Raw genomic sequence first — 15267 nt, 5'->3', positions numbered from 1 at the left:
CGCCTAGATAATCAACTTTTGGCAACAATTGCCTAAATCAACACATTTTGGCTAAAAGCCTTAAAATCAATCAATTTTGGCGACAATCGCCCAATCAACATTTTTTTGGCAATAAAATTGCCTAAATCAATCTTTTTGGCTAAAAGCCTTCAAATAACCAACTTTGGCGACAATCGCCTAAATCACATCCACTTTTGGCAATAATTGCCTAAATCAATCATTTTTGGTTAAGAGCCTTAAATCAACAAATTTTGGCAAACAGATTGCCTAAATCAACACATTTTGGCTAAAAGCCTTAAAATCAATCATTTTGGCGATAATCGCCCAATCACATCATTTTGGCAAACAGATTGCCTAAATCAACACATTTTGGCTAAAAGCCTTAAAATCAATCATTTTGGTGACAATCGCCCAATCACATCAATTTTGGGCAATAATAAGCCCGAACACCAATTTTGGGCAATAATAAGCCCGAACACCAATTTTTCGGCAATAATAAGCCCGAACACCAATTTTCGGCAATAATAAGCCTAAACATCAATTTTGGCAATAAAAAGCCCAAACATCATTTTGGTGACAAATCGTCCAACAAAACGTCTTTTGGCAATAATAAGCCCAAACATCAATTTTTGGCAATAAATTGCCCAATCAAACACCTTTTGGCAACAATGCCTAAAACAGAAAATCAATCAATTCTTTGGCAAAATGCCTAAATAAAATGCACGAAGCATACACACACTCATGCATTAAGCATACCCATTCAAAGCCCTTTAAAAAAGGCCTATCGAACTACGTTGACTTTGATCTTCCATTCAAACGGAAGTACGTAGGCACGTTCGGGATTGCACCCCGGGCGGCAAGTCGAAATCACTTAAACATGTAACACCCACCGGCCAATCCCGGAGAACCAGACGGCGGATGCCACAATCGGTGCCGGAGCACCGTCTTATGTCACTTATTAAAGCTAAACCCTAACCATGTAAAAACAACTTAAACAAGTGAAATTATGATTGCACTAACCTTATTAACAAGCTTGAAAAAGCTTGGAAAGCCTTACTCCTTGGCTTTCTCTTTCCCCTTTGAGGATGGTTCTCCAACCTCTTCAAAGCATGAAAATCAACATTAAAAGCAAAACTTAACAAAAGAAATAGTTGGAGCATGATTTAATGCATCAATAACATGTCTAAACCATGAATTCTACTTAACAATTCACAAAACTCAAAAATCACAACTTACTTGCTTCAATGGTAACTTCACTTCTCTTAGCTTTTAATCACCAATCTCAACTTCTACTCCTTAATTCTTAAGCATTAAGTCCTATTCTATGGTTTAATTAGGTAGTTTGGTGGTAAATTTGGAGGAAAGAAAATGAAGAAAATGAAAGAAGAAGGAAGAAGATGGAAATGGCGTGGAGAAGAGAAGAGAAGAAAGAAAACAAATGTTGTGGTGTCACTTTAAGTGCCAAAGTCAAATTTGACTTCCTAAAATCATGCAAAATGTGTGGCTAAGATCAAGTCCTAAGTAATCTCATCCAATGGCTCTAAATATTCCTTAAATACTTCTCTTCTACTTCTTATTTAACTCCATCAATTAATTAAATTAACTCCACTAAAATAATTCCTCATTTATTTCTTAATATACCACACTAGAAATATTATGCATTCAATACATAAACTCTCCAAAAATATTCATTAAATATTTTCTACCCACCTAAATCATGCAAACATGCTCCAAAAATAGTAAATAACATATTAACTATGCATAGTAATTTTTCCGGACTAAAATAATACCAAGTCCCGGACCGATGGTACTATTCACAGACCGGTAAATCACTATTATCGACACTAAAAGAAAAATCAGTCTGTTACAAAACATTTCATTAATCCATCATTCACCTTGCAAATCATTCATTCATCAGTTAGTTTATCAGCATGACATGGTCTCGAGATCCACCTCGGGTTCGCTGACTATGCCTTAAACATTGGGATAATTAATCTAGTAACTAGGTTAATTAAAATTGGAGTCACTTAGGGTTTTTTCCTAGTTTACCCTAAAATAATTAAACAAGGTGGTGACTCACACACTCACGTGCATTTCTGCCCTTTAGTCATATTCATCATATGCCTAGTATCCAGGGTAAGGGGTTCACAACCAGATGTATCTCAGTATGCCCTAAGCAGTTTGACCTGTGCGATCTAATATAAAAGAAAAGGATGCACCCAGTCCATGCTTTGGCTTGCTGATTATGACAGCCGTATCTGGAGCCCTAGAGTCAAAGCCTCCTCTCGGGCGCTTATTGTGCTGCTGCTGCAAGAATAAAACACGGCCAATGAATAAATGGAAAATAGATATTGGAACAAAGTCATGGACAGAATATCAAGAGTGGATGAAGTTTACCTGTACTGGGGCATCATCACGTCCCCTATCTAACTCCTCTGCTTTTGCAAATGGATCAAACTCAACAGGAGGAGGGAGATGGACTAGGAGCCAGGTCCATATAAAGACGACATAAGCACCTGGTACAAAAGCAGCTAAGTGGTCCGTGGCAGCCGACCCCCTCCGAGCAGCCACAATATCCTGCTCCAGCCCGATAGATCTAGTGGAAAGCACTTAGTATGGCATGTCGTGAGGCACTCTCCTTCAGTCTAGGCCTAGCTCCCATTCATACACCCTCTCACCGAGGTAATACATGTTGTAGAATAAACCGGGAAGGAGAAGCCACCTCTGCTGGTACATGATGGCAGCCTGAATGAAATTGGGGTAATCAGCTATATCGCCCCATGGGTACTTCATTATCTACCAAAAAAAAAAACAAAAAAAAGAGAAAGAAGAAGACAAAAGAAAAAGAAAAATGAGAAAAAAAGAAAAGAGAGGAAAAGAAAAAGATCGAAAATAATATGACGTTGCACACTTACCCCGTCCCAGGTCTGGCCATTTAAGAGCTGTTGGAACACCGAGATTTCTAATGTGGTGTACGCATACTTTCGGTTGAACTTGGATGCCCCCTCGAGGGAAGGATGTCATGCTAGTGTCAGCCTCGAAGCCATGTAACCTTGGTATAGGGAGGACACAATGCTCACAAGCCCAGATCTGTACTGCAAATAAGACAGGAATAAATAAGGTGAAAAGAATAAAAGCATTGAAGAGAATAGTTAAAACAAATACCTCAGTGGCTCCCTGATAGCCGACCTTCAAATGCTCTCCAGCGGACACATAAATTGATGCCACAATACATGTATGACAAGGCAGCAGCACCACAATTAAATTGCCTAATTATATTTAAGTCTTGTAGTGGGGGTAGTAATCCGTATTGTTACCATGATTTGTTAATAAGGTAGCCGACAACAGGTAAAACAGAAAAGCTCGAGCTACCACGTCCATGTCCATCTCAGCCATAAGATCTTGGGGCATGGCCTCATAATGGGAGATGATGCTCTCATACCGTACCCTCTTGTCGAAAATGGTAGGCTCCATCCCAAATGCAGCTCGAAGACTCTCTCGCAAGCCCCATCGATTTACAGTCCTCAACTTGGCATCAAATACGAAAAACCACCCTCTAAAAGGTAATCTAATAATGGCAGCAAAATCCATCAGTGTGATCGTCATCTCGCCTAAGGGTAGATGGAAAGTGTGGGTAGTATCCATCAATCGCTCCATAAGCAACATAATGCTAGCAGGGATTGTTCACCCCTACATCCGAGGTAGCATGTTGATGAAACAGCCAAATCCTACCTCCCGAACCCGATCCTGAACTCAAGGAGGTAGTTGACTGAACCACTTGCCAGCTGCATACGTGTTACCACTCGACTTTTCGCGCTTCGCACTCTTCTACAAAAATAAAACACTATAAGAATGTTAATAAAGTGCAAAGGCACATATTTCTATGTTTTCTTGTAGATAAACCGAAGAAAGTGACAAAAAATACCAAAGAAGGGTGTTCCACAAGCTACTGTGGTGCAAGCCACTAAGTAGTAGCGCAAGGCACTGCTCAAATGGCGTGCGCCACTAGCACTATGGAGCATGACATAAAACAGCAGAAGAACGCAAGTTTGTATAGATGTGGCGCATGTCGCAGCACGCGCCACAAACAAAGAAACCCTAAAATTGCCAAAAAAAAGGTAAAATCTAACTTGATTTTTGATTCCTAACATGATATCTACGTGTTTCTAGTCATAATAATGCAAGAAAAATAAAAAGAAAGGTCCAAGAATACCTGGGTTAAGCCCCAACAGATGTGGGACAACAAATTATGTCACAGATTGATCCTAGTCCCTGCATCTGGAATAAATTCCCAAAGCTTCATATTGTTGCTCATGGCACGAGTCATGGGGTCGATCACTGCATCACCTGGTAGCCAGTCCGTGAAATTCTCAGTAGTCATGAGTTTAGGTTGCATGAAGAAGCAAAGAGAGAATTTGAGGGAAAAGAAGTTTGAAAGTAAGGTTGAAAGTGACAAATGAGTGCACTTTCAACTTTTACAAGAAATAATAGGCTTATGGGCCCAACTAAGCCTCCAGGCCCAATTAGAGCCAAAGGCCCACCTGCTGCATCTAGCTTTCATACTTAGTCAACAACCGGTCAATGGCTAACCGCTTAAGCAGGGGCAACACACTGCTGGGCACAGGTAAGTTATCTCGTTTTGTGTGCCGCGACATAATTTTCAATAAACTTACACAAATTCACGCATTAATACATGCAAACTCACACGAATTCACAAATTTTTATGCCAAAATCACATGCCACATATGCACGCTTTTCCGAGCCTAATCACAGAATTTCTCACCATAATTGGCCGGAGAGCCTCTTTTTCCCTTATGTTGCAAGTAGTGTTTTGCAGGAACCTCCCAAAGTGAAGCAGCCCAGTTTAAGCCATTCGAAGTGATGCCACTCTCAAAGTGGAACAACCCAATTAAAGCTGCCAACAGGCTCAAGATAGCCGTGGAAGTTGTCAACAGCCACCCTGACGCAATTTGCCCATCGTCAAATGCCGTAATGGCACTGAGTCGGTCGAACCATCGTACCCATTCATTTATTAAAGCCGTCCTAGTGGCGCACCCCGAAAGCCGCCCATGTGGCGATCTTATTTTGCTTTTCACCAACCGAGTCTGTCGAAGTATCACACCCATTCATCCGTTGAAGCTGTCCAAAGTGGCGTACCCCAAAAGTCGACCGTATGACGTATCTCATTTCGCTTTTCACCAACCGGGTCAATCGAAGTATCGCACCCATTTGTTTGTTGAAGCCGTCCGAAGTGGCACAGCCTAAAAGTTGCCTGTGTGGCATATCTCCTTCCGCTTTTCACCAACCGGGTCGGTCAAAGTATCACACCCATTTTTTTGTTAAAACCATCCGAAGTGGCACACCTCGAAAGCCACCCATGTGGTGCATCTCATTCTACTTTTCACCAACTGGTTCGGTCGAAGTATCGCACCAATTCATCCATTGAAGTCGTCCTAGTGGCGCACCCCTAAAGCTGTCCTATGTGGCGCATCTCATTTCACTTTTCACCAATCGGGTCGGTTGAAGTATCGCACCCATTTATCCATTGAAGTCGTCCTAGTGGAGCACCCCTGAAGCTGTCCCATGTGGCACATCTCATTCCACTTTTCACCAATCAGGTCGGTCAAAGTATCACACCCATTCATCTGTTGAAGCCGTCCAAAGTGGTGCACCCCGGAAGTCACCCATGTGGCACATCTCATTCCGCTTTTCAACAACACAGTCGGTCAAAGTATCGCACCCATTCACCCGTTCAAGCCGTTCGAAGTGGCGCACCTTGAAAGCCACTCGTGTGGCGCATCTAATTTTGCTTTTGACCAATCGAGTCGGTCTAAATATCGCACCCACTCATTCATTGAAGCTGTCTGAAGTGGTGCACCTCGGAACCCGCTTGTGTGGCGCATCACATTTGGCCTCTCGCTGTCCAATGGACAACCTCTAGAAGTGGAGGATTCTTAGACCAAAGCCGCCAAGCTGGCGCATCTCATCCATCAAAGTCGTGTGTGTCACACAAACTAGGTAAGTGTTTTCTTACTTACGCGTCCACTTTACACTTTGATGACATTTTACTTTGAAAATAAAATATGATCAAAGTGTGGGCAAACTGTAGACGTTTAAATTTTACTCCTAAAAGGTTCAGTGGTGATACACTGTTTTTTTTTTCATAAAATTTGATCGGGGTTCCAAATCGCCCTAGTTTTGGACCGATGGTCCGTGGCTGAGATTACCAATGTGTTTAACCATTTTTACTTTTTAAGGTTACCGGGCGTTTCATGATGAAATCAAGCCCGAGAAACACATTAGGCCTGTCGAGCACACTTCTTTGTGCACCGCTTTGTTTTGCGTGCTAAATAGTCTGATTTTGTAAAAGTGGACCCGGTCTTATTGCAAGGCTTGACAGTGTTATTTTTGCCACGTCGGCCCAAAAATAGGGCTAACCTGGCCTCATTTGCCTATAAATAGGCATTGGAGGTGTGTTAAAAGGGGATTCTTTTAGAAACAACGGAAATTCTTGCATTTTAAAAACTCAAACAAAGAAATCTCAAGGCAACTTGTGTTAAACCTTGGACTTTGGTTGAGAACTTGTTGCTAATCAATCAGAAACCCCCTATAGACAATCTAGAATTTTAAAAACACAAACTCTAATCCCGAATCTTGGATTTTTGGATCAAGGACCGAGTGTTAGGTTTCCTTTCATCCTTTTTTGAGCAAATCATCAGAGAAATCACAAAAGGCAGTTTCTGAGAACCTTTAAACGCTTTTTTCATCTTTTTCTTTGCTTTTTTGGCGTTTAAAACACTATTAACTGGATCTTTTTGTGAGGGGAACCTAGAATCAACCAAACAAGACTTTTGCACCTATGTGGCGCGAGGCCAACAGTAGTGGCGTGCGCCACTTCCTTGTGGCATATCCTCTTATTTTTGCCCAATAAACATCCTAATTCGGTGATCTTGTGGCCAAGCTCACCGAATTATCTTTCTTGTGGCCGAAATCAACTCATTTATTATTATTTTCTAAATTATCTTTCTTATTGAGCCCATTTCAACTAGCCCAAACATCTTCTCATTTATCTATTATTTTATTAAAATCGTCATCATTTTTTAAAAAACTATTATACACTAGGAAAAAAAATCTAAACTGAATAATATTAAAATTAGATTTTAGAATTTAGGATTTTAGGATTGACGGGTTTATATTTTAGGGTTTTAGGTTTAGAGTTTAAGTTTTTGGGAATTTAGGATTTTAGAGTTTCATAAGAACATATGTTTTGAGTTTTAAGATTTTAGGGTCTAAAATTTAGAGTTTAGGTTTAAGATAAATTTATGAAATAAGGTTAAATTTATCCCTTTCTAAAAAAAAAAAGGTTAAATTTATCCTTTAAACTAATAAGTAATATAAAATTTGATCAAAAATCAATTTTTATTGTATGATTTACCTTCTTGAACTTCTACCAAAGGAATCAAAAGCTCTTTTTTTTAAAAAAATCATTTTTTACCAACATAAAAAATTATTTTAAATAAAATAAAATTGTAAATAATGAAATTTTTATTTAAATCAAATTAATATAATTGAGAAGTAATAAATATTTTAAACTAAATATTCAATACAATTAAATATTTTTATGATCTTATAATTTTTTAATGAAATATTTTGTTTAATTATACTGTTATTTTTTTTATAATTATTGTGTTGTTTTAAATATTTTTCTTTTCTAAGTTTAAACCTTTTAAATAATTTTTATTAATTAAAAATATCAGAAATTATTTTTTCCTTAAAAAAATAGTCTCATCGGTTTATTATCATTATTTAACACCAACAAATTCTCTTTGTTGTTAGTTTGGGTAAAATTACTATTTTTTAGTGAAATAAATAACTTATTCTTTGAGTCAATCATGTGTAATCTGATTAGTCTTCTTATCTCTCGTAAAAGCTATCGAGTTCAAGTCCTTCCCACCCACAAAAGTTATCACCAATTTAATTTGGTAAATATTATTCAAAGAAGAGGGCTATCCTACTGTATAGCCCATAATGTCTTCCAATTTATTGGGCCTCATATGTATAAAAAAAATAACTTATTCGTTGTCTTTAAAAAAATATGTTACTAAGAACTTTCATTTGCAACCATTTAACAAAATTGTCATTTGATAAAAAATTATATTTTTTCCTCTCTAAGTGCCTATGGAGAATACCAAAATAACGTTCATTATATTCTCTTTGAACTTTCCAAATTACCATTCTAGTATTTTGTCTTTTTTAAAATATAAAAGAAGATTTTCAATTTCATTTTTAAAAATTGATTCTTATCTAATGCACTCAAAATAAAATCATCAAACCCTCAGTCTTCCATATGATCCAACAGCTTATAGTTAATTAAAAAATACAACTCAACTATTTTTGAAACTAAATTTCAAAGTATATTCTAATAGTTGAATAACAGTTCCATATTTATGCAATTTTTTATTAATAAAAAAAATAATCCTAAACAAATAAGAACGAAATAAATATAACTTCCTCCATTCTATTTAGATAGGAAAAGATTTCATTTTAGATATTTTATTTTCTTTATTGGATAAATAGGAGGGGAAGAAACCCCTGAAAAGAACATAAAAAGAATCTAGCTACATCTAAGAAGTCTAGTCCAAGCTACATGTTAGCAATCTCAGGATAAGAAGTCAGAAATGATTTGAGGAGGATGAACCACGATATGGTAGCCCTTTTCACTAAGAAGACCAGCATTAGCAAGCCTGTGTGCAACCTTGTTGGCCTCCCTATAGCAGTACTCGAAATGCACAGTCCATGAACAATGCACTAGTTCATGAATTTGTGAAAACTTTTGTGAAAACTTTAAATTTGTAGAGGTGGGAGGTGAAATCAACTCCAAGGAGCTTTTTGAATCCATTTCCACTAGGACTTGTCGAAAGCCTTTACTCCAGGCAAGGCTTAGCCTATGAAACATAAACCTTAACTCAGCTAATTACCTCAAGGAACTCTAGATATTCTATTTAGATAGGAAAAATTACCTTATAACATCAATCTGTGAATAAATTTGTAATTAGATGTTGCACTGCTGTTGCTGCTTCCTTAACAATTTCAGAGTGCACTTCAATCATGTTAGACAAATTTTCATTTTTAATTAATGTTCTTGGACATGCTAAAATCACTCATTAAATGATGCAATTTGAAATTAATACACCCATTTTGTCTTTCATTTAAGTGTGGCCTTACATAAAAATATTGTAGGAGTTAATATTATGTTGAGAAATACCTAAGAATTACTGTTTAACTATCACTTTAATCCTTGTGCATATTCAAGTTTTCTTATCTAAATAGAACAGAGAGAAATATACAATCAATTATCACTTTGATGTAAAGACATTTATGCTTATACTTTTTTTTTTTTTTGGAGAAAGTTTATACTTATTACTTTGGCTCTTTGGTAATAATATTATATCTCACATGCCAAGATTTCAACTCAACAAGAAATAGACAACAATAACATCTTGAAATGCTTCAAAGATTCGATTTTCCTTATTTAGCTTATTTTGTTGGAATCTTTTTTATCCAAGATACTCATATATAAATTGAAACCACTAGAAATAAAATAACTTACATGTGCATTGTCTTTATGTCTACAAACTCTTAAATTGGTGGAGAATAATTTGTTATCTTAATGATACAAATTAGAGAGAAAGGACATAGTCTATATATGTAGGAAACTATTGGAACCGTATTATAATCCTAAAAAGATATACAATCCTAACCCAGATTAAGATTTAAGCACATTTAAACCAAACACATTTAATATCGCTTAAATTCTTTTAATGGTCCCTCTTTAATAATGAGTTTTAAATTAAACCTCTTAGACTATTAAGTTAACCCAAATATTTTATAAACTAAATAAAATACAATCTATAAGCATAAGAGAAATAAAAATTTCTAACATATTTTGGAAGAGATTGAGCTTAGAAGGCTGGATCTTTTAGATGTATTTGATGGTAACTATTCTTCAACCACAAGCAATCCTTGTGTAAACTCTTTTTAGCTATCATCATTGTGATTCAAAAATATTTCTTGCACGAAAAGATTTGAAATTCCCTAAGAAATGTTATGAGGTTGTTTTTGTAAATTGGATAATTTGGAAAAACATTTCCACTTTAGAAAAAACACATTTCTATAAACTGAAAACTCTCAGAAATACATTTTTTTATTTAAAATAAATACAAATCCAAAACATGTTTATTTTTTTATAGGTATAGGAGTTGTAAATGAGTAGTTTTTTCCTTTTGAAGATAATTGAACTTGCTTATTGGATACATTTGATAATTTATAATGATTTATTTTTTATATTCATATATATAATCTTGTACTTAAATATAAATAAATAAATTAACAAATAAATAATTTCCTTGAATCTCAATTTTTTATTTTTGAAAACGTCATTTTTCCGTGTTTATTTCTATCTTTCTGCGTTTGTATGTTTCTGTTTCCATATAACACAGTCGTTAGCATTGATTTTACAGCCAGAGTCCTTCTAACTTCAAGTGAGTAAAACAAGTTCAATATTATCTCTAATAAATTCAAGGAAAGGAATGTTAGATATCAGAAATATCAAAGTTTCAGATCTCTCAAAGCTTTCTATTAAACCCATCTTTAATTCTTTTCATCTATTTTCTTCAAGATATATTTTTTTAAGAGAAAAGAAATATAGTAACAACTCTTTCTGAAGAACAGTTCTGGACTTTCTTTCTATTTTCAAAATCTGTTTTCTATTAATCCTATGCTTATAATTGCGTTTCTCTCTGTCTATATAGATTGTTATAATCTAGTGTAGACTAGAGGTTTTTAAATGAAAAATATTTGTAATAATAGCTTAGGTAAAAAGCTATGGTATAAAAGGTTATCAAGCGACCTTTTCCTTGTGTGAGATTCTAATGTCTTGATCTGAGTTTTTTGTTCTCTGCAAAACAGAAAGGGTAGAGGTTGACTAGAACCTTTAGAAATCTAGTGGGATAAAGGTTAGATATTGGTGCTGATCTATTTCTTTGCAAAGTTGGTTTGTTTCTTACCCTTAAAAAGAGATAACATAGTGGAGGATCTCAAGATGAGTCTTGGGGAGTGGATGTAGGCGAGTTAGTCCGAACCATTATAAATCTCTATGTTTATCTTTTTTTTTTTTATTTTTTGGAGTATTGCTTGATTATATTCTATTTACATAACTGTTAATTTTTTTTAGAAATGCAAGATTGTTAATGAGTTTCTATTTCTAAACATGTATGAGCTTTATCTTTAAGGATCATTAGAACTCTGGATTTCTATACTGTGATTTTACCAAGTTCTAATTTGTCCTTTTTATATTCAGTGGAAATCATAATTTGAGTTATTATCAGTTTTTTTTATTTTGCATAAGTTTTGTGAAGCAGTTCTAAACGTAATAATTGTTATTCACAGAGTCTTTCTAATCTTGCAACAGATTTGTGAGAAAGTTTTAAACTTGATAACTGACTCTCACAAATGTTTTTTAATTCTGCTGCAACAGAATTTTGATCTTGTGTTTTAAAAGTCAATTTTTTAAGAAAACCAAATTCACCCCTCTCTTGGGTTGTGCCATACATAAACGGGAGCCATAATCTGGTATCAGAGCTCATCTCTTGACTTACCAAAGCTTCACAGCTTAAGAGAAAAGATCCCATGGTAGCCTCACTTCCTTTTACATCTTTAAAAGGTCAATCTATTTCTAGACCACTTTTGCTCAATGGTTCTAATTACTCTTACTAGAAAACAAGAATGGAAAAATTTATAAAATCAATTGACAGAAACTACTGGAGGAACATCATTACTAGTCCTCACATTCCTATGAAAACTGTAGAAAATGTAAGAGTTCGAAAGACAGACAAAGAGTATACTGATGCTGATTGGAATGACATTTCTATAAACGTAAAAGCCATCAATATTCTTCACTGTGCGTTAGATCTAGTAGAGTATAACAAAGTTTATGAATGTAAGTCTGCAACGGAAGTTTGGGAAAACTCAGAGTTACTTATGAGGGTACTGACCGAATTAAGGAATCCAAAATCAATATCCTTTGGAGAGAATATGAAATGTTTAGCATGAAAGAAGGAGAGACTATAGCGGAACTAAATTTCAGATTCACAAATATAGTTAATCCTTTGAGAACTCCCGAAAAGGAAATTTCAGAAGAAGAGTTTGTTAAGAAAATCCTTAGAATTCTACCAAAAAATGGGATTCTAAAGGAACTGTTATGAACTACAAGGAGACTCTAATAACCTATGATTATTTGATTGGAATTCTTCTCTCAGAAGAGATCAAATCTTCTTTAACTATAGAAGATAAGAAAAAGAAAGGACTGGCTTTGAAAGTAGTTTCTAGTGAAGAAAATTCTTCTGATCTTGATAGCGATGACCTAGCTCCTGTTGCTAGAAAGTTCAAAAAATATTATAAGAAAGGTGGAAGGCCACATAAAAGTTTATCAAAAAGAACTTTTCACTTAAAAATAATAACTTGCCTAAGAAAGAACCTTCTGAAGTGGTTTGTTATGAGTGCAACAAACCCGGTCATATGAAGCCTAACTGTCCTATGCTGAAAAAGAAGTCAAAGAAAGAAAAGCTGAAGCAGACATTTGCAGCTGCTTGAGTGACTCAAACGATTCTAAGAAGTTACAAATATCTGTCTGATGGCCATTATCAATTCTAACTCTAAAGAAATCAGCACTCTGACTTCAACACAGAAAGTTGAAAGTAGCAAAGCAAATGCAACATACCAAAAATAAGATGAAAGCGTTGTGTACCTAAGGAGTGAGCTGAAAACAGAAATGTTGTACATGGAGAGCGCTTGCTCTAAGCATATAACTGGTGATAGAAAGAAATTAACCAGATTAGAAAACAAGGGAGGTACTGGCTTCGGTGACACAGCCAAAGGTAAGATTATTGGTATTTGTGTTGTAGGTTCTAATCCTTCAATAGAAGATATATGCTTAGTGGAAGGATTGCATTATAACTTGTTAATTGTAAGTCAGATTTGTGATAAAAATAGAAGAGTGATCTTTGAACCCTGTCATTGTGAAGTACAGAACATGCATAATAATAAAACTTTATTTGTGGAAAAAAGATTTGGAGACATTTACCTAGTAGACCTTTATGATATGCATAACCTCGATATATGCTTAGTTTCTGTTGAAAATTCTAGTTGGTTATGGCATAGGAGACTTGAACATGCAAGCATGCACCTTATTTTTAAACTGTTAAAGAAAGATTTAGTTCGTGGTTTGCCAAAGTTGAAATTTGAAAAGATCACATCTGTGATGCTTGTCAATTTGGCAAACAAACTAGAACATGTTTCAAATCTAAGGGCATAGTTTCTACTTCTAGACCTTTAGAATTGCTGCACCTTGATTTGTTTGGACCTGTCACTCGTTCTAGTCTTGGAGGTAAATTATATGCATTTGTCATTGTTGACGATTATTCTAGATTCACCTGGACATTCTTCCTTAGAAACAAGAATGAGTGATATGACTTGTTTGTTCATCTTTACAAAAGAATACAGAATCAGAAAGGATACAACATCACTGCGATTAGAAGTGACCATGGAATAGAATTTGAAAATCAGAAATTCAATGCTTTTTGCATTGAATCAGGAATCTTCCATGACTTCTCAGCACCTATAGTACCCCAACAAAATGGTGTAGTGGAACGTAAGAATAGAACACTTTAGGAAATGGCCAAAACCATGCTCAGTAATTCTAAGTTACCAAAATACTTTTGGGCAAAAGCTGTTAACACTGCCTGTTATATTCTAAATTGAGCTTTGATCATATCTAAACTTAAAAAGACTCCATATGAGCTTTGCAAAGGTATAAAGCTAAATATTGGATATTTTCACATTTTTGGATGTAAATGTTTTATTCTAGATAATAAGAAAAATCAACTTGCCAAATTTGATGCAAAATCTTATGAAGGAATTTTTCTAGGATATTCTAGTAATAGTAAAGCATAAAGGGTGTTTAATAAGAAAACTCTAGTTGTAGAAGAATCTAACCATGTTGTTTTTGATGAATTTGATTCTACTTCTAAAATTTTAGAAAATGATGATGTTGTAGATTTTGATTAAGAAAAGCAGAATGAATAGTTAGAACAACTAGAAAAGCCCAAAAATGATCAAAATGTTGATAATCAAGTTGAACCAGAAGATGGACATGAAGATCAAAACATAAGTAAAAGTCAAATGCCAAAACTAGAAAGTGAGAATTCTAACCTACCAAAAGAGTGCCGATTCCATAAGTATCATCCTCAAGAGGACATTATTGATAACTCCTTAGAAAGGATGATGACTAGAGCTCAACTTAAAAGATATTCTAGTAATGTTGCTTTCGTTTTTCACATACAACCTAAAAATTTAGAAGATACTCAAAATGATGAAAGTTGGATTCTTGCTATGCAAGAAGAACTGAATCAGTTTGAGATAAACCAAGTTTGGAAACTTGTTTCTAGACATAAAAACCATTCTGTTATTGAAACAAAATGGGTGTTTAGAAATAAGCTTGATGAACATGGTAATGTTGTGAGAAATAAAGCAAGTTTAGTGGCTTAAGGTTACAACTAAGAAGAAGGCATCGATTTTGATGAAACCTTTGCTCCGGTTGCTAGACTTGAGGCCATTAGAATGCTTTGTGCATTTGCATGCTTTAAAAACTTCATGTTGTATCAAATGGATGTAAAAAGTGCCTTTCTAAATAGTTTTCTAAATGAAGAAGTGTATGCATTATAACCACCCGGTTTTGAAGTTTATGAAAAACTAAACCATGTTTATAAACTTACTAAAGCACTTTAGGGTTTAAAACAAGCTCCTAGAGCTTGGTATGAAAGATTAAGTAAGTTTCTATTAGAAAATGGTTTTTCTAGAGAAAAGGTGGATACTACACTATTTATTAGAAAGAAAGCCTCTGATATTCTAGTTGTGCAAATCTATGTCGATGATATAATCTTTGGTTCTACTAATGACTTTCTTTGTAAGGAATTCTCTAAGATTATGCAGGGTGAGTTTGAAATCAGTATGATGGGAGAATTAACCCTCTTCCTTGGACTTCAAATCACACAATGTGATAATGGAATCTTCATAAATCAAGCAAGTACACCCGTGAACTATTGAAAAGGCTCAAAATGGAGAATGCCAAGGTATGTAGCACACCAATGAGCCCATCCTCAAAATTAGGAAAAAATTAAAATGGAAAGGATGTGAATATTAAGTTATTTA

This window comes from Jatropha curcas, chromosome 5, assembly GCF_041381405.1.
Source record: "Jatropha curcas cultivar XTBG-Jc1 chromosome 5, XTBG_Jcur_1.0, whole genome shotgun sequence".
NCBI lineage: Eukaryota > Viridiplantae > Streptophyta > Magnoliopsida > Malpighiales > Euphorbiaceae > Jatropha > Jatropha curcas.
This window is presented reverse-complemented; position numbering follows the sequence as displayed.